Consider the following 19,843-nt stretch of genomic DNA (forward strand, 5'->3'; position numbering starts at 1 on the left):
TTTGGAGGGATCATGTTCATTGATTGAATACGACTGACTATTTTGACTAAATATCAATTCATCAGTAATGAATGAATTATATAATGCAAATATGTTTCATGTAATAAACGTACATGATTAATACAATCGATGAGCATAAATCATCCAAATAGTCATTCACTTATGCAATGTTATTACCTCTTTCAAAGAAGCAAGTCTACGGTTAATTTAATTACAGATGCCAACAAAATGAATCGACGACGCGTTTGTGTGAAACATAAAATAATGTTGCACCAGTGAATGCTTAATTAAAAGATTTATACTAGTTGATAATAATAATGAGATATGCTTATTATACGAAACATATTTGCATTATTTCATTTAATCATTACTCACGATTGAATTGACATGACATTTACTTGAAACATTTAACCACTCTCAATCAATACGTATGATTCCTCCAATTAAACATTCACTTATACCAAATGATTTTCTCTTTAAAACAAACGAGTCTGCAGTTAATTGAATTAAATATCCCAATGAAATGATTTTTTAAAACTAACTACAACGATTATTTATTTCAACTGTTGTCCAATTACTTTAAGAAAATCAATTGTTGAATGAATAAAATAACAGGCAAATAACCGTCCTTATTTAATTCAACCAAATTTTTTTCTCAGTGTACGTATACCATAAGTAGTTGTTCCGTGTGGGAAGGAAAGTGTAGAGTTACCAATACACCAAGCTGAAAGTTTTAATGCCAATGCTGGTATATAATGATAATTGAAACTGGTGCCGCAAGAAACTACAAATTATTATACTGTGGATAAAAAGAAAGTCTCAAGTTACTAGTACACGAAACTAAGAGTGTTAATGTTAAAACTTGTATCGGAAGAAAATTTAATTACTTTATGTAAAAGGAAAAGAGGAGTGGAAAGATGATCAAATCTAATCAAAAGAAGTAAGGTTTAGACGAATTGATACCAGAAATCACTAAACTAATCTAAATGTGTCGATCGATGTTAAAATTATGAAAAGACGATACCAGTATTAATAGAAAGTTATGAATAATCTGTAAATAATCTAATTTAACGTCAGTGCAAGCAGGGTATCAGTCTGGAAAGATCGATACTAGAAATCAGTAATCTAAAAATGTATCAAACGATGTTAAAACTATGAATAAAATTATGAGAAGATGATACCAGTTATTAATATACAGTTATGAATGTACATAATCTAATTTTTAATATCAGTACAAGCAAGGTATCAGTTTGGAAAGATCGCTACCAGATATCAGATGTCTAAAAATATGTCGATCGATGTAAAAAGTATGAAAAGACGATACCACTAAATACGAACCTAAAAGCGTCAATCAAAAGAAAACTAAACTACCCCTAATCTAAACGGTTTTGATATTGATATTTATATTGAAAATTTGAAACAGTTGTCTTGAAAATGTGATGAAAATATCTTCAACGAAATATTTAACCTAAAAATGTCATCATCAATGTCTAACCTGAAGAAATGTCATGTTATCTGAAAGTGATGTCAATAATCTGAAAATCATCCATTTTTCACGTAACTCAACAAAATGTCACCGATGTTTATATAAAACCGTTCGTTGCATTGCAGAGGGAACGGTTCTTTATCATGGAGAGCGTTGTGTGCCTCACAGAACGCGGCGCGTCGTCGCGCCGAAAGTGGAAACCAATCAGAACTGCAACATATGTGATCACAAGGTTAAGCGCAATTCTGATTGGTTCTTCATCCTCTACGCGACGACACGCTGGACTCTGAGTCTACTATGTCTCTACTTGCGGCAACTCGAGGAAACTTGCGAGAAATGCGGGTGCGATGGAAAGGAATGCGGGTGCGAGGAAAGGAATGCGGGCAGAAGACGATGATGAACACGTCGAGTGAGCGAAACGTGACCTTGAATAATTTCAAATTATTGTAGCGTATAGTTGATAACTAAAAAATCTGGAAAAATTACAGGCTCTACAAAACGGAACGTACTTTCATTATGCCAAATATGAAGCCATAATAAGTTTTCTTATTCGAGAAAGAAATATTTATCGAATTGACTGACCGAACGTTGGCGTAAAGTATTCGGTGCCGTTCGCGCATGCTTTTAAAGGTATTTGGCGCGAAACTCTACCGAGTTTCCTGATACAATATTTTCCACTTCCTCAAACCGAAGACAAATATGAAAAACTATGTCAACACAAATACAAAAATTAGAAACTAAATTTGAAAACAATATTTCATGTGGCGAGCACCCGAAATATACTCCTAGCATATGATCATTTTGGTGCTCGCCAAATAATATATCGTTTCCAAATTTATTTTCAAATTTTTTTATTTGTGGTGATATAGTTTTTAATATTTGTCTTTGGTTTGAGGAAGCAGACAATCTTATATATACAACATACGTGAAACCAAATGTACTGTGACATTTGGGAAAATGATTTTAGCTGAGATTTTAATGGAATGAATGTTCTACTATATTTGGCAAAAATTGATGATTTGAGGTTTTCATGGGAAGGGAGCAATTTGCTCCTATTTTTGCGATTAATTGAACAAAGATAAATGTATTTGGCTAAATTTTTGTACACCGAAGGTGTTTTGAGGGGCTTTTTCTTACGGAAATTATCTTTTGTTGGAAACATTTCGTCGTCTCGTGGTTTGCGAGAAATAAAATTAAAATTGAAAATCGAATCATTTTCATAAAAAGATTTCCACTTCAAACTGATTTTCCGCAGAAAAAAAATTGTTCGTGTCTCACCTAGACACACCATAAATCCCCTAAGTTTCAAAGTTTTGTTGAGTTTCGAGTTGGGGAATCTCCCTAGTGAGTCCTAAGTAAATGGAGGAAATCCAAACAGATAGTAAGACTGGGACGGAGCATAAGTGTGTTGCAGAATGTGCTACGAAAAATCAACGGTAAACACGCAAGTATGAAAGTTCATTGTATACATAATGCATAATAGAAAGTATTCAAGGGTATAAAAGCATAAAGGATCTCCTTACCATTTTGGTTATACGAAAATGTTGCAATGGATACCCGAGTACCCGGCTATTGAACAGCGAAACAGTTGTTGGTAATTCATACAAGGGTTAATTGTATAATTCTTAAATAGATATCGGATCCTTTCAACGGCGAGCCTTCGTCGCTCTTACGTGGTTGGCAAACAAGTAAAAGTGGCTACTAATTGCCACCATCACTAGCTATCGGGATACTTTTACTGACATTTATTGCCGACAGATCGGGGCTAAAGCTGAAAGCCGGAATCACCGTTACTCTTCGAGACCTTCAATCCGGGTTCTTCGAGTACTTACTTGGAATCGTGTGTGTATAGGAGGGCGCGGCGAGGGCCTGGTGTACGTACGTAAATGCATGCGTGCACACCCTCAGAATCGCTATCGAAGCGATATATCTCGGGATTGGCGTCGCAGTGGCGGATAGTCTGCATCGAGCCAACGATAGGGGAAAGGGGTGCCACCTTGATAAACGAGCCCATGAATAACGGCAATGTCTCCACCGAAAACTGGAACCGGTAAATGTATATCCAGGGAGAGCCACGGTCGAGAGGGAGTCGCTCACATCGAGGTTCGAGGTAATTTAAGATCCTATTGAGATATTTATGGGATCATAAGGCGGAACCGGCTTACCTCCGACCTCGATGTGTCTGTGCACCGCGGCACGCACAGCCCATCCCTAGACAACGTACTAATCACCACATTCGGAGGTTGCCATTGTGTTTTCAGCTGTTTCTACACTAGCTATTTTTCACGGAACGTCATTTTCTCTAAACGCGTATTGTAATGGTATGCAGTTTTGTCGGTGCCTATGCACCAAGAAACTGCATCCGTCGAGGGTTCGAGCCTCACGACTCCTGAGACCGAAATTAATTAAATTTTAAAGATAAGAAAAGAAAAGAGACTGGCGAGAGAGCGAGGAGAGCGTTTACGAACGATCAGCTGAGCGCGTCAATATTGTGGATTTCGGGAGGCCTGTCCGCGAGAACCGGTTCGAGCGAGTTTTTCTAATGATAAGCGCTCGGGCGCCGTCCCGTCTAAGTGAAATTTGGCGATTTAAATTTCCGGAAATATGCTCGGATTTTCGGCACCTTTGATTTTCAGCCGATGCAGTCCTAAGTGGATTAAAGGGATTTTCCCTGACTCATGCGTTGAACTCGAAAAGTAAAGGATAGGAAAGGAATTGATCCTCAGTAAGAACGACTTATTCCATTATCGGTGCGTTCTATTCGTTCATCATAGAATCGACATGGAATATGGCAACATGGGAAGTAAAGGTTATGTGGAACGGGTGGTTTGGGGTAGAATTCAAATAGGATATAACAACCGTCTACGCGACCTCCGCGTCCCCTTTCCCCACGTGTCGACTTCTTACTGACGCGTTTGAGTTAAAATCTAACCGTTGGTGGAATTGGAAGGCGATGTTGTTGATTAACAACACGTATGAGAAATTAACACCTAATTCGGATGGCTGATCAGCCCTACTTGAAAAACTGTACTAATAATTGGTTTCGCGGACTAAATCAACCACGGATCTATGTTTCATCCGGAGTTAATTCCTTCCGGGTTTTAGTACCACTTAAATTAGATTATCCAGCCGCGGATATTGGCTGGGTGAAGGTTTTGAGGATTAGGACTTCTGCTATCAATCGCAACATGCGATTTGAGGATACAAAGGTAGGATTATAATAGACGAGGATTTGAGAAAATAGGATGTGGGTGTGGTCGCTATACCAGACCCACTGGAACACGGACCTGAAAATAAACAAATCAAACGCATTTACCCTTATTAAGAGTTTTCTCCGTAATCGAATCGTGAGCGGCAACGCTCGGTCATCGAATTTGGGAGAAAACTCTAAAGGGCGACTTCTCGCCAGCGCACTGTCCAGCTCGAATCGTGGGCGGCAATGCCCGGTCACCGAGAAACGAACAGCTGCTTAACGAGGTGGTTTGCCAGAACTCCGAATTCTACTCCTCAACGTTTGTTTTAATCGCGGTCGCGGGTACCCGATAAACTCTCACAATCTATGTGACTATGGTTGCTCGATACGCGCGCTTCCGGAGTCCTGATCTAAGAAAGCTCCCTGTCCGCGGTGCCTCGCGCTCGCGGTCTCTGGCTCCCTCTCCTCGTGTCCTCCCACTCACTCCGAATATTACAGCGCATGCTCGAACACTAGTTTTAATGTACAGTGGCGTTCGTTAACCACTTGACCCGTTACAGTATTTATAGTACTATCTCAACATGATTCGCTCTATGTCGATAATCCAATGGGCTTCTATTCTAATGAAATCACTCTGGATTCAGAGAGGATGAGAAGAATGCAACGCTAAGACACGATGGTCTCGACTCCTCTATTTAACTGTGAGACCTGGTTAAACGTAAATAAAATTCCTTAATGAATTACAAAAGTTGTACATATCGCTTTTATTCCATAAATAGTACAAATCAACTACTTTTGCCAGATACAATAAAAATTTTCACACCATAAAAACTGAAGCTAAATAGTTTTTCTATAACACAGTACATTTTGTTACGTATAAAATGTGTACATCTTTTCAAAAAGTTATAATTTCCCCTGTTACGTGGGGGCCGATTGGCTAGCAACGCCGGGGGAATTTTGCAGCTTCCTCCGAGCGGTATACTGTTTGCAGAGGAATTTACTCGTACGCACACGCGACCAGTTTATGATTTCAGAAATAATGTGAGGATATCCCGGGCGGCTACATCAACCTCTTTAGTGGGATCGACAGGTTTTTGGTCCTCAAAGGGTGGTTGGAAAGTTGCAATGAGGACACAAAAGGGTTTTAAGATTTCGTGAGAATCAAGTCGTCGTTTTATATTGAATAAAAACAATTCCATTTATGATGCAAGGGGCACAATGTCCATGGAGGTAAGGTGTGCAAAAATATACTGTGTTAAGCGGATCGTCGCGAGACGAGAAGAGGATGTTGGAGGCCGCGCGCTAGCGACTCGCAGAAGTGTAACGATATATGTCCGCGTATCAATTGCGGAATACTGACGCGAGATTCTTTGCTTGCAAGGTGCGCTTTTCCTTACTCAGCAAGGGCAGCTAATGAGTTGCGATTTATACTGTGAGAAGATATAATTTGGTAGTCGTTATCGGAACGTGAATACCCAATTCTGTTGCGGATTAGTAATTTGGAATAGGGTTCGAAATAGAGTGATGAAAGAGTGAAAAAGTGGAGGTCTTTGAAGAGGACCTGTACCTTGACTTCGCAGAGGCCTTAACTTCCGGTGACGTCTCTCCTACGTCCTGCCGGTTGCGATGAACTGCACGTGAACGCCTTCAAACCGGGGCGTGCCCTAGGGTTGGAGCTTCCTAAGATTCTCTCGCTGGTCCGGAATTTGCAGCGCCGTCGTTCTTCTCACTGTTGGCTCGTGGATGTCGGAGTACCGAAACGCACAACTGTTACTAGCAGTACGGTCAGCTCTTCAGAGAACCCCAGCCACACAGTGCCTGGACTGACTGACTGAGAGGTCGGTCTTAGAAGATGAGTAGTTGACACTTCGCGTCAGACTAGCCCCGCAGTCTAGCGACGTGCTCTTTTTCGGTGCCGTTTTTATACGATATCTTATCCTTTAGATGCCCGTGAGAACAGGGTCCAATTTCCTTGTTTTAGGATTTTGTTGGTAGGGGCTTGATCGGACGTGCTCAGGGAGCACTATGTTGACGGATGAGTAAGCCCCGTTGTGGTCCAGAGTACAGTTCGATGCGGAAGGCGTTCCAATAAGCCAAAATATTCCTCAGTGATTGCTCCACTCGTTGTTGTTTTTCCGGTTTAATCAGAGGGTACTATCGTTGCTTTGGATTTGATATTTATCTTCTGGTAACTGACTCAGACTTAATGTAATTGCGCGCCTTTCTATTTTGAGGAAAATCGGATAGCCTCGTCATACTTCTCTCCTTAGATGAAACATCGTCGTATGGACGGAGCTTTCAGAGGGCCGTGCTAAAGGAGGAATGGAGAGGTTGTTAGTATTGCAGGAGTTAGTCGCGTGAACCGAGATGTAAAATACACGGAAAATAGCGTTGATTACACGTCACAATATTTATGCTAGAGTTAGACTTTATCATCTTTAAGTCCAAGAAAGTCGTATAAAGCTGGTTTTAAAACGAGACTACACATCATTTCATTGAAGGGTTGTTACAACCCTTAAAATTCGTTTTTCGATAAAAACCAAAATATGCTCTTTTTGTATTGTTCTGGTCTATAAATTAACCAAGTTTCATATGGATAGAGCAATTACTGATCGCATAAGGAGTAAAAGAAGTATTCAAAGGGGTGGATAACCCCTTAAAAATGAATTTTTTCGAAAAATTCCAAATGCATAATTCATAATTCTTCATTCCCTACATTTTGACGGTTGCTTCATGAAAATCGGTCGAGTGATTCTATATGAAACAGCCGACTCATCCCCTTGCAAAGACAACTTTGAAGTCTGATTTCACCGCCTAAAAGTGTTTATCCGCCGATAAAAAAAAACACGGGTCGCTTAGATTTTAGTTCTCTATAACATATTTAAAAATAAACAAAATCGGAGGGGGACACCTCAGGTACTTTCCTTGTAAGTAATGCTTCGATATGTATATTGTGACGTTATTTTTACTGCTATAACTCCCAAACAAAGTTCTGGCAATTAATGTTCCGATTCTCTGGTGATATCACACATATATAATTAACAAAAGAGGGTTTCCGTCTCGTGATCGCTCAACAGCAGCAAAATTTGTGGGCGCCAGGCCCTCCGAAGGGCCAATTCGGGACCGGAACCGCACGGGCCCAATCCGTCGGGGCTCGCACCAGCGTACGGGAGCTCACGCACCAGCGATGAGCCTCCCAACCCGCCCACGGATTCGCACCAGCGTAAGGCCCGAAGGGTCGGTCCCTCAAGTAACAGAATCACAATTATCTTCACGTCCCAGACACGTAAAACTTTAACTAAAGGTAGCGACACGAGACGAGACGCAGCGTCGCCGACGACGAAAAATAGACCGGACTAGCTCAGTACGCCCAAGCGGCCCCGGAGAGGGCGGGATCCTTTCAAAAAAATCAAACCAGAGGCGGAATTAAATTAAGGGCCTATTTATTTCAAAATGGAAAATATTGGCTTTGACAATCTCAAAATAACCACGGGCGGGCCCACAATCCGGTACCGGCCCGGGCGACGAAGCGCGCGCTCGCGCTCAAAGGGACGATGGGCGCGGTGAGGCACGCGGAAAAGAACGGTGGCTCTAGACAGCCAAAAATCCGAAACGCGAAATTCAAAACGCAAAAAATCTAAAACGCGAAACTATCTCTTCAATTATAATTGGGCTCGACTACGGGACAAGAATAGTAATCAAATTAAAGGCAACGCGAAAATTAAGAATAGCACGCACACAAGAATCTACACGGCACTAAATTAAATTCGGAAATATTACAAGACTAAACTCGCGAAGAAAATATTCAAACGGTGAACAGACGCAAGCAAAATAAATTAACGGTTTCGGCGAGTAAGGCAGCAATAACACAATGAAATACAAGAAAAGAGAAGCGCAAGAAATGGCAGCAATTTCAAAATATCAGCGCAAACAATCGACGCAAGAAACAAAGAGGTTCCGGACACATGAAATTCTCATAATTTACATTTGCGCGGAAATAATTATGATCCAACTAAATTTGATCTCAGATCACGAAACTAATAGTTTAACACAGTCGAAGTTTCGGACGTAAATATTCCTTTCGATTTATAAAAGGGAACAGTTAAATCGAAGGCAGGCACTGTTCTACAAGAAATATCCAGCTCGAAAAGAGAGAAAAATATAGGGGTTCGCCTATCGCGAAAACGGAATTTAATTCAATGGGAGTTCGCACTTCGCGAAAACATACTTTTATTTAATAAAGTTCGCACTTCGCGAAAACATACTTTTACTCAATAAAGTTCGCACTTCGCGAAAACATTCTTTTATTCAATAAAGTTCGCACGTCGCGAAAAATGACATAGTTAATTACAATTCGCACATCGCGAAAACGGAAATTAAGTTGGCACTTCGCGAAAACAAAAGAAATTAACTTGAAGTTCGCACTTTGCGAAACAAAAAGGAAATTAACGCGTCGACCGCTCAAGACAGCATTCTCGAGTTCGGGTCGACGCGGCTTCTTGATCCGACCGAGGAGAGAGGCAGCAAGAGATATTTTACTTCAAGAAGGCCGCTCACACGAGACTGACCGAAAATATTAAAAGGGCCGCTCACACGAGACTTTGGCCGCGAAAATATATTGCGGCCGCTCACACGAGACTTGGCCGTCAATATCGGAAAATGGTCGCTCACACGACACTTTGGCCAAAAATTATAAAGAAGGGCCGCTCACACGAGACTTTGGTCGATTAGACGCGGAAGGGCCGACCGCGTGGCTCGCGGCCCGACGACGGGTTACCCGGGGAAAATGCGGAACAGGGAAATCTACAACAATCTATACAAAATTTACTGTACGCTCAAACCTTCAAGCGGCCTCCCTTCGGGGAGTGCGTCGCGGAGGCCCCGGCCCGGCAAGCGCCTCCCTGCGGTTTGAACGAGCGGTCCAGAGCATTCGGGTTTTTCCAGCCCGTCTTGGGCCTTCGGGCCCCCATGGCGGTGGGGTTGCTGGGTGGGGTTCGGAGTATAACCCCCCAGAAATGGGGGGACCGCTAGGGAGGCTTCGCCTCTAGGCGCGGTCGGCCGAATGGCCGATACGACGATATGTACGCTCAAACCTCGGGCTCCGCGAGTGCGACGATGCTCCCCCGAAGGATGTCCACCGTCGGGAGCGAGCTCCCCAGGTCCTGCTAGTGTAGGCAGCGAGGGTAGGGCGAAAGCAGCGGAAAGTGCGAGGACATCTTTACTCCTAGACGCTCACAGACCAAGAAGGCCGGGTCCTCGCCGCGGTCCTCCGGGAAGGCTCGACGGCTCCTCATCGGCGGCTCGAAGTCCTTGTTGATTGGCCGCCGTCGGCTGCCAAATTGTGTCGGCCAATTGACAGCGGTGGCGTTCGAAATTGCGAGGATTTTTGGGTGGTGACCAAGATTCCTCGCGATTTTGCCCGGGGGTACCGACATCCCTCGATGCAACGGCTTCCGGGTGAGGGGACCAGTGGGCCCTTCCGCCCTGGGTTCACCGCGACCTGGCCTCGGCGTAGGAGGGCGACGCAATTGGGAACCCCCCCCTCACCGCCCTTATATGGACTCCCTTGAGTCAAAGGTCACGGCGGGGGGTCCACGGCCACCGGCAATGCGCCCTCCTCCCGCCATCATTGAGGGGCCGGAAATCCGGGTACGGACGCGGTGACCCAGCGACGCCGCCATGGGTCGGCCCTTGCCGTCAAGCGCGGGGTCACGGGTGGCTCTGTTCGGCCCTGCTCCGCGCGGCCCCGGTACCCATGGGCGGCGGCGGGGCGAGGCCTCTCTGCCACCGTTGTCATCCGCTTCTGTGGTCCCTCGAGGGCGTCCTTGTCCCGCGATGGACGTTGTCTTCTCGTGCCGCACTAGCCTTACCGCGAGGCCGTCCTAACGCCTAAGTTATACACAACTTATACCATCAAAAAAATACGCAAGGTAACGCGACGAATATTCGGTCTCCTCTCCTCCTCGGCCTTGAGCATCGAGCGTACTGAAATAAGACATGGATGTAATGATACAAGAAAATATATTATCACTGCCTTCGGAAAGGATTTGAATGCTTTGCAGGATGGAGGTTTTAAGATGTGGAGCCCTGGGGCAATGGCCCACCGGGTGCATCGTCACAATCCCCCCCTCCCTGGCGGAGGCCGGACGAGGCCTGAGCGTACTTAGCAGCACAAAACCTCCCTTTGAGGCACAAAACTCTAACTAAATTTTTCCCTCAACAGCGGGGTCCGTTCGCGGGGCTCCGCCAAAATGTTCCAACAGGCCCTTACTTAGCCATGACAGACAACAATAAAAATATCTCTCTCCTCTGTACGGCGGTAGCATACCACCAAACGGACTAAATATCAACGGTCGATAAAAGAAAATAAAAGAAAGAAGTGCAACGTTTAGGGGTACTGCAATAATTAAGGCGAAGTTTTCCAAAAATGAACGAGAGAAATTTAATTGAATGTAACAAAGATAGCAACGTGGGCAAGGTAATACTCCTAAACAAAGTAACAAATCGAGGAGGCCCTACGGCCAAATGAAAAATGAAAAGGAAATAGGCCCTTAGGAGGCAACGCAAAAGAAACACGTCGTCACACGACCACGAGCGCAGCAAGGACAAGCGAAAAAGAAAAGAACCCCCCAGGCATCTCATACTCTCGTGGATCTTACGCGAAAGGTAGCACGATCGAGAAGGGAAAAGGACCGCAACGGTGAGTATTCGTCACTCGCGAGAGGTAGCACCGCACCAGGTCCCCTCGCAGCGGGTCGCTAACGGTGATGTTTCACTTCCGGGCCGGACGCAGGGGTGGCGACATTAGGTCGGGACGCGGAATGTGTCTCTTCCCTGCAATATAGGGCCCTTAGGCTCTCCATTTCGGCCCGCAACGGGGACACGTCTTGATTGTGACCCCCTTGGCTCCGCACCGGTAGCAAAAGTCGCTCCTGGCTCTGGCACATTCGCGGTAGTGGTGCCCGGGTAGGCCGCAATTGAAACAGCGACGTGGGCGGCCACCACAATTGGTCGCCGTATGCCAGGAAGGAGTGGTGGTCTCTGAACCGATGGAGCTAGCGGTCTCCCACTGTCTCGAAACGCTCTCGGTCTCATCCCGCCCAGACGCGATCCCTGATTCGTTGGGCACCGGCTCGACTTCCGCCTCGCGCGGCGGCGCGGTGGCCTGTTGGTCTCCTGTCTGCCCCGTGAAAGCCTGGTCAGACGGTGCAGGCCGGTGGCGCTGGAATCGCCAGGGCCCATCCTCGGCGTCGTATTCCTTGTCCGAGGGTGTCGGCGAGTGGGGCGTTTGGTCCGGGGCGGCGTGTCCCACGTGTGGGTGGCCTTCGGGGGCACGTAGCCAAAGGCCTTTAGACTCCAGAAGGGATCGACTTCCAGGGGCGGCGAGACGGATGGCTCGGGCTCTCAGAGTGATCCATTGGGGGACAGGGATGCGTTGACGTCGGACACCACCAATGGCCCGAGAATGGGTCCCTGCGCCGAGAATGGCGGAGTGGTCGCCTCCCATTCAGGGGTCTGAGTAGCCCGAGATGTGGCGGGCTCGCCCACTTCCGTTTGGGTGGATTGGGTGGTCACACCCACCGGATCCACCTGAGTGGCCTGGTCCCGGGTTTCCGGAAAGTCGCGTAGGTGTCCGCTACTGGCGCCAAGAACCCTCCGTTGGAGGTCGCGCCAGGGGCAGCTCCCAATCTGGCCGTGTGTCAGCTCACCCATCACGAGGCACACGTCATGCCAAAACCGAGGGTGGCGTGAAGCGACGGCGTTGATGTCGTCTTCGTATTTCTCCAAGAGAGCCCACGGCAGTTCCGGTCGCGGCTCCATGGGGATTCGGGGTTGCGGTTGACGTTTGATGGAGTCTTCCGTACCGGCACCCAGACAGCTCCGATCGCGTACACGGCTCCCGTAGATAGCAAGTAAGGCGTAGGTAGCGAGGGCCCTATGATGGGTCCAAACAGGCATTAAGACGGGGTCGAGGCATAATGGGGTTTAAGGTCTTGGATGTGGACCTTACCCACGGGTTGATCGTTAGTATCCACCACATAAACGACATCAGACAACAAACGCGATATTTTAAAGGGGCCATGAAACTTGGGTACAAGTTTGACCGAAAAATGCTGGGTGGCCGACGATAACACATGGTAGCGTTTTAATACCAAGTCACCGACTTTAAATTGTACATCTCGTCTATGACGATTATAATAGCCTGCCTGCCTTCGATTCGCTTGTTCCAAATTGTTCACGATTTGTCCCCGAAGGAACTCTTTTCATATGTTCTACCCACGTTTCAGGTAACTGAGGTAGTAGTTCCCTATCTTCGTCGGGTTTTCGGACTGGGGTGTTAACGGAACGTGGTTCCCTGCCGAAGTTTAAGAACGCGGGAGTAGCTCCTATTGAGAAGTGATATGCGGTATTATACGCGAATCGAAAATCATTTAGGTGAATGTTCCACTCGCGATGGTCGAGATCTAAGAAGGACACGATCATTGGCTTAATAACCCTATTAATGCGTTCTACAGGGTTAGCCTGCGGATGGTAAGGAGGAGTGGTGATCTGGGTCACACCGAATTCTTCGAGTAGGGCTGTAAGATCGCGGTTTACGAACTCGGTTCCATTATCAGTAAGTAGTGTTTCAGGTACTCCCCAACGGGAAAAGACTAAATCTTTTAAGCCAGCGGTGATTTTCTGGCCGGTGGCCTTACGAAGAGGACAACATTTTATCCACTTCGTGAATAAGTCCTGTATCACAAGAAGATATATGTGACGACTTTGTTTACTTTTGGGAAAGGGACCCATGATATCGGCAGCGATAGGGGTCCATGGTTGGGTAATGACGCGACGTCCCATATGACCGAGAGGTGCAGCGTGTTCAACTTTGCACCGTTGATATACGTCACACCTTTTCACATACTGGGCAACGTCTTGAAACATACGGGGCCAATAAAAATGGAGGGACAGACGACGATGGGTCTTATCGATTCCTAAATGGCCAGACAGCGGAGAAGAATGGGTTTCGATAATGGCGGATTCCCGTTTATCCGTAGGCAGCACTAATTTCCATGTATCGAGGTCGTCAATTTCGGTCGATTTCCATGGATCTGGTTTATGGTAAAATAATTTGCCATCATCTACTTTCCAATCGAGGAACTGATCAGGGGCGCGAGATACGTCGCGAAATTTTCGAGAATACCAGGGGTCTTCCTCGGTAATATTCATTAACACAGTTTCGCAGATAGCTACAGGTATCGGTAGGATACTTAAGGCAGCGTCGGGTAACGGATCAAGATCCTGTTCCGGTATTCGGGACAGAGCGTCAGGGACGTGATGCATGGCACCTTTCTGATAAATTACCTCATAGTCGTATTCGTGGAGTTCTAAGGCCCAGCGGGCTAGACTACCTGTCGGATTCTTCACATTATGTAGCCAACGTAAGCTACTATGATCCGTAATGACGGAAAAACGATATCCTTCCAGATAGGGTCGGAACTTGCGAATGGCCCAGATGACTGCGAGACATTCTTGTTCCGTCACAGAATATCGCGATTCTACGTCCGTGAAGGCACGACTCGCATACGCGATGACGTGTTCTTGACCGTCAAGGGTCTGCGTCAAGACAGCTCCTAAACCGACTCCACTCGCGTCCGTCTGAACTACAAAAGGGACGGTAAAATCGGGGCACGCGAGGGTAGGTGCTTGTGATAAAGCTTCTCGTACTTGAGCGAACGCTTTTTGCTGTTCGTCAGACCACGTCCACCGTTGGTCGATAGGCAACGTCGGGGCAAAGAGAGCGTTCGAGAGGAGGTGGCGCCTGATAGTTATACGCCGTTGTAAAGGTTCGCTCCGCACGAACGACAAGTCGTTCCAGAGTATCCATGCTGTAGGCACTTTCTCGCGGTACCATTATTTGTAACCGCGGAATTAGATTGCGATGGGCCTGATTAACTTGATCAGGGTCACTCCAGGGACGTTCAAGACGATTGAAGAGAACGCGTAGATAAGTGAGGAAGTCAGCGGCGGGTTCTTTCTCACCCTGGGTGCGTCGGCTTATTTCGGCCCGAAGGGCGAACTGGTAATCGGGATCTACGAACCGAGAGCGTAAAGCGGTCACGAAATCCTCCCATGAATCTAAACGCATTCGGCAACTGCGGTACCAGTGCAGAGCTATACCGGAGAGGCAGAATGGGATACAACGGAGGAGGTCTACATCTCTAACCGGCATGAGGGAACGACCTTCCTCAATCCGGGCTAAAAAGGCTTCCGCATCCTCGTCAATTTTTCCTTCAAATCGGACGTTCCATTGTTTTACGGTTTTAAAAACGACTGAAGGGGAAGGGTCTCTGCGGTTCCATGAACGGCGTCGATCGCCGTCGCGATACCGCTCAGCTGGTGGACTTTCGCGGGTATAGCCGCGAGCCTGATCGAGTTTGGGTTCCTCGCGGGCATCTTCCCTATCGCGGTGATTATTGCCTGCCCGACTAGGCGGGTGGCTAGGGGCAGGGCTGGCTCTGGAATCCTGATCCGAACTGTGGTATTCCGACCCTTGGGGGTCGGGTGTTCTACCGCGTTGTCGGCTAGTTGATTGGCCCTGGGCCTCAGTCGCATCGGCGGGTAACTTGCCTGCCGTAGCCATTGTTCTCAACTAGCCTAATGTTCACGCGGTTTAGTCAAAAGCAAAATAAGATTGCGTAAGTTATGTCCGATCAACGGAAAAAAGTTTCGCGGTGTAAGACAGCCGTGCGGAACTTTCCCGAAATAAGGCAGCAGGTTTCGAATCGGTCGCCGAAAGGTAGCACAATATCACCAAAGAAAACCGAAGTTTACTACCTAAGCTAACGATCGAAACTGAAAAACAGAGAATATATAAATAGATTTAGTCGCTAGGATCTACGACAAGAAACTTCGACGGTTAGACGGTTAGGAACGTCGAATTCCAAAAGAAACGTAAATATCCGAGTTGATCCTAGTCAATATCTGATAATTCGGCCTATTGATTTAAAATCAGACAAATTAAAAATTTAATAGCGAGCGAATCTGAAAATTTCAATATCACCAAAATCCGAATTTCCGAGCCGGAGCTACCAAAGTCTTCGAAATCAACCTATGTGAGTCGATCGGGTCCGACCCGATCCCAAAATTGAAGGTAGTTTCAAAATTACATGGAAATTTCAAGTCTAAATCCCAAGTCTATTAAGCGAATCAATTTCGCGAATAAAAAACAAACTATTCAAGCGTATTCCAAAAATGTACCGTTCGAGTTAATCTGAAACAAAATTTCATTCAAAAGACAAAAAAATTCGAGTTACCCCAAAGCTAACTCTAGCCAAATCCTAATTGGCTACTCGAGAAATGATGGTCTTCCAAAACAATTCCAAAAATGAAGTATCGCAAAATTTCAAGATTAATTTAAAACAAAATTTCTTATTAATCCCAACTTAGCAAGTCGAGCCACTCAAGAAAAAAAAAGTTAACGCGGGACTAATCCCGAAAAGGCAACTCAAACCTACGTAAAGGTAGCAATTCTAACCTATATTAAAAGGTAAGCCGGTCTATCCCAATAGGGCTATTCGAACCTATCACAAAAAGGCAACTCGGACCTATCTCAAAAAGGCAACTCGAGTCTATCTCAAAAAGGCAATTCGAGCCTATTTCAAAAAGGAAAGTCGAGCCCCATGTTGGGCGCCAGAATTTATCTGTGACGTTATTATTACTCTTTTAACTCCAAACAAATCTCTGGCAATTAAGGTTCCGACTCTCTGGGGAAGTCACACATAAATAATTAATAAGATACGGTCTCCGTCTCGCACTCGCTCAACAGCAGCAAAAGATTTGGGCGCCAGGCCCTCCAAAGGGCCAATCCGGGACCCAAACCGCACGGGCCCAATCCGTCGGGGCTCGCACCAGCGTATGGGAGCTCACGCACCGGCGATGAGCCTCCCAACCCGCCCACGGACTCGCACCAGCGTAAGGCCCGAAGGGTCGGTCCCTCCACTAACAGAATCAAAATTATCTAAAGATCCCAGACACGTAACTTGAACTAAAGGCAGCGAGACGAGACGAGACGCAGCGTCGCCGACGACGGAAAATAGACCGGGCTAGCTCAGTACGCCCAAGCGACCGCGGAGAGGGCGGGGTCCATTCAAAAAAACAACCCAGAGACGGAATTAAATTAAGGGCCTATTTATTCCAAAACAAAATCCTTTACGTTAACAATTGCCAAAATGGCCACGGGCGGGCCCACAATCCGGTACCGGCCCGGGCGACGAAACGCGCGCTCGCGCTCAAAGGGACGATGCGCGCGGCGAGGCGCACGGAAATGAGACGGTGGCTTTAGACAGCCCAAAAATCAAAAACGCGAAATTTAAAAATGCAAAACGCTAATTAACTTCAATTATGAATGGGCTCGACTTCGGGACAAGAATATTAATCCTATTAACGACAACGCGAAAATTAAGAAGGGCACGCACGCAAGAATCTACACGGCACTAATTTAAGTTCGGAAATATTACAAGACTCAACTCGCGAAGAAATATTCAAACGGAGAACAGGCGCAAGCAAAATCAATCAAGGTTTACGCGAGTAAGGCAGCAATATACAAAAAAAAAATACAAGGTAAAGTAGCGCAAGAAAAGGCAGCAAATTCAAAATATCAGCGCAAATCAATTCAAAACGCAAGAAACAAAAGATTTCGGACACATGAAATTTTCATAAATTACATAGGCGCGGACATATTTATAATCCAATAAATTGTATCACATAACGAAACTAATATTTTAATATCATCGAAATTTCCGGACATAAATTCATTAGTCGTTTTATAACTGGAACCGCTAAATCGAAGGCAGGCACGGTTCAACAAGAAATATTCAGCTCGAACGGGAGAAAATTTTCGGGTTCGCCTATCGCGAAAACGGATTTTAAGTCAAGGGGATATCGCACTTCGCGAACACAAAATGGAATTTACTGAAGTTCGCACTTCTCGAAACAGACTGAAATTAACGTGAAATTCGCACTTCGCGAAATAACGGAATTTAATGTGAAGTTCGCACTTCGCGAAACCAAAGGAGTTTAACTGAAATTCGCACTTCGCGAACAAACGGAAGTTAAGGTGAGATTCGCACTTCGCGAAACAACGGAATTTAATGTGAAGTTCGCACTTCGCGAAACCAAAGGAGTTTAACAGAAATTCGCACTTCGCGAAATAAAAGGGGTTTAACGTGTCGACCGCTCAAAACAGCATTCTCGAGTTCGGGTCGATACGGCTTTTTGATCCGACCGAGGAGAGAGGCAGCAAAAAATAATTTATTTCAAAAAGGCCGCTCACACGAGACTTGGCCGTCAATCTCAGCAAGATGGTCGCTCACACGAGACTTTGACCAATTAAATGCGGAAGGGCCGACCGTGTGGCGCGCGGCCCGACGACGAGTTACCCGGGGAAACGCGAAACAGATGGAAATACTACCAAAAACAAGGTATACAAGATTCAAATAAAAGGTACTATACGCTCGAACCTCGTGCTCGGCGAGTGCAGCGATGCCCCTCGGTGGGTGTCCACTGTCGGCAGCGAGCTTCTCAGGAGTCCCTTTTGGTGGAGGTAGCGGGTGCGGATGAAGGCAGCGAATTTTCGAGGGCGTCTGCACGGCTCGACACTCGTAAACCAAGAAGGCCGGGTCTTCGCTGAGGTCCTCCAAAAAGGATCGACGGATCCTCTTCGGCGGCTCGACGTCCTCGTTGATTGGCCGCCGTCGGCTGCCAAATTGCGTCGGCCAATTGACAGTGGTCGCGTTCGAAATTGCCAGGATTTTGGGCGATGACAGCCGCGGGCGCAGGTTCGCGCGCCGGATTTAAAGCGGATCCTGCTGTCCAATCGGGACGCGCGGTCGGCGCGTGACGTCATCCGCAGGTCCAGGGACGTATCTCCTCCGGGACTCGGTGGCGCCGGTCCTGGGCTCCTTTGAGCTAAGATTCCTCGTGGTTTTGCCCGGGGATGCCGACATCCCCTGATGCAACGGCTCCCGGGTGAGGGGACCAGTGGGCCCTTCCGCCCTGGGGTCACCGCGGCCTGGCCTCGGCGCAGGAGGTCGACGCAATTGGGACCCCCCCTCACCGCCCTTTTATGGACTCCCTAGAGTCAAAGGTCACGGCGGGGGGGTCTACGGCCACCGGCAATGCGCCCTCCTCCTGCCATCATTGAGGGACCGGAAATCCGGGTACAGACGCGGTGATCCAGCGACGCCGCCATGGGTCGGCCCTTGCCGCCAAGCGTGGGGTCACGGGTGGCTCTGTTCGGCCCTACTCCGCGCGGCCCCGGCACCCATGGGCGGCGGCGGGACGAGGCCTCTTTGCCACCGTTGTCTTCCGCTTCTGGGGTCCCTCGAGGGCGCCCTTGTCCCGCGATGGCTGTTGTCTTCTTGTGCCGCACTCGCCTCACCGCGAAGCCGTCCTAACGTCTAAGTTATACACAACTTATGCTATCAAAAAAAAGTACGCAAGGTAACGCGACGAATATTCGGTCTCCTCTCCTCCTCGACCTTGAGCGTCGAGCGTGCTGGAACGTTTTTTTTACGAAGCGTCACTATAATAGCTCCCTTTATTCCTATGTATTCAAAGCGTGAAAAAAATATTATATTCAAATAAAATATCTGCACACCGCGGCTGAACTCTCCGTACAGGTGGTACATCTCTACGTCCGACTCCACCGTAGTTAAAGAGTTAATAATCTGTGCTTTAAATACTCATTCATGACGTATTGCTATTGTTAATAATAAAAATCATAGAAATTATTTATGTAAACGACGTCACACATGAAAGAAAGCCGTCAAACATGAAAACATCGCATAGGAATTGTGAATGTTAGCGATCACTTGTTACTCGTTCTTGTACTTTTGTAAAAATATTAAATCGAATATATGTTTTTAATTCATTTTCGGTTTGAAGTATATAGAAATGCAATCTTTTCATTGTTTAAAGTATCAAACATTTCTTGAGATTTCGTCGTACGTGCAACCATTCTTCCGTCGTTTACATGCAGGTAAATAATAATACGCCATTTTCCCAATTTTTAGCGGTAAGAAATTAGCTTTTTAGACATTTCTTTCTCGAAATTCTGAATATTTTGTTTCTTTCGATAAAATCATTGTTTTTAATTGTGATAAACGACTGATAAACTG

The sequence above is a fragment of the Orussus abietinus genome, unplaced genomic scaffold (assembly GCF_000612105.2).
Source record: "Orussus abietinus isolate OABI.00-Male unplaced genomic scaffold, Oabi_2.0 scaffold388, whole genome shotgun sequence".
Classification (NCBI taxonomy): domain Eukaryota; kingdom Metazoa; phylum Arthropoda; class Insecta; order Hymenoptera; family Orussidae; genus Orussus; species Orussus abietinus.